The sequence below is a fragment of the Sinocyclocheilus anshuiensis genome, unplaced genomic scaffold, assembly GCF_001515605.1.
Source record: "Sinocyclocheilus anshuiensis isolate Anshui unplaced genomic scaffold, SAMN03320099.WGS_v1.1 scaffold355, whole genome shotgun sequence".
Lineage (NCBI taxonomy): Eukaryota > Metazoa > Chordata > Actinopteri > Cypriniformes > Cyprinidae > Sinocyclocheilus > Sinocyclocheilus anshuiensis.
The window spans coordinates 236,867-238,219 of NW_015549571.1; positions in this window are offsets into that span (position 1 = coordinate 236,867).

The window sequence follows — 1,353 nt, forward strand, 5'->3', positions numbered from 1 at the left end:
TATATATATATATTATGACAACTAAAAAAAAGCTGAAAAACTCTGACTTGACTTTTACAGCCAATTTGAGTATAGAAGCATAGAATAGTTATAATATATATATATATATAATGAAAGATAGTTGACAGGCGAGACTGATCAAAGTATTTCAGAGCTGGAAGTGAAAGGAGGCAGGCCAGAACTCCTGTACCTCCATAATGGCTATTAGAAGAAGTTAGATGATGGGTAAGATGCATAGAATTGGAAACTTGGACTCATTCTCATTCCCTAATGCATATAATCACCTCACCAGCCTCCACGATGAACACATATGGCGGCCTATATACATATGCACAAACAGATGCCTACTTGCATAAGTTTCTATGCAAGTTAAGTGCATACAACAACAAAAAAAAAAGGCAATGACATAAAGGTAAACTGACACATGGAGAAGAAAACAAGACTTATATATTGACTTTACTATTACACTGTCTGTTTGCATAGCTGTAATTGGGGCAGCCGATGCGTAGAACGGCTGACGTGTCGAAAAGGGTCCAAATTTGGAGCAGTGCATTACTGTATCAAAACCACCACAGCAGTTTGGCATCCTGGGATAGACCTCAACTTAACACACTTATCAAACGCCACAATGAACTAAAAGAGAAGTCACAATGTGAAGAAAGAGGAAACTGGGAATGCCATATGTCATGCATTTGCATGTAACTTCACGCAGACATTTAAGTAACCATCTTAGTTTACTTTCCAATCTTGCCAAAGTTACTCCAAGGCTTCAGTGGGTGAATATATCAATGAGTGACGGGCTGACAGTGTTTTCTGAGCATACGCGCACAATCTGTGAGTGTAATGCACACTTCCAGAGGGAACAAATGTAAAAGAACATACCTGCTGCTGCAACTCACGAGACACTGAAGAGACACAGTCGACACTGAAGAAGCGCTCTGTCTAAACCCGGTGGTCGTCTCTGTCTAAGCCCCTGAGGACTGACTCGGTTGAGCACATGACGCTCGTGCAAACTGTTGATGAAGCGCTTGCACGCCGCGTGCGCGTCCGCGCAGCAGCTGGAAGAATGTCGACGTGGAGCTGCCAATCGTGCGCGCGCAATCACGCACGCGCTTCAGCAGAGAAAACTACAGTGTGCTGCTTTCAGGCGCCGAGCTTCAGAAGATACCAGTCTGAGTCTGTTCCAGTAGTTCTGGAGATACAGTGAGGATCACAAGATATGGATCAGAGCGCCTGATATAGACAGACAGACAGAGAGAGAGACAGACAGACAGACAGATAAGAGAGACAGACAGACAGACAGACAGACAGATAAGAGAGAAAGACAGACAGACAGACCGACAAAGAGAGACA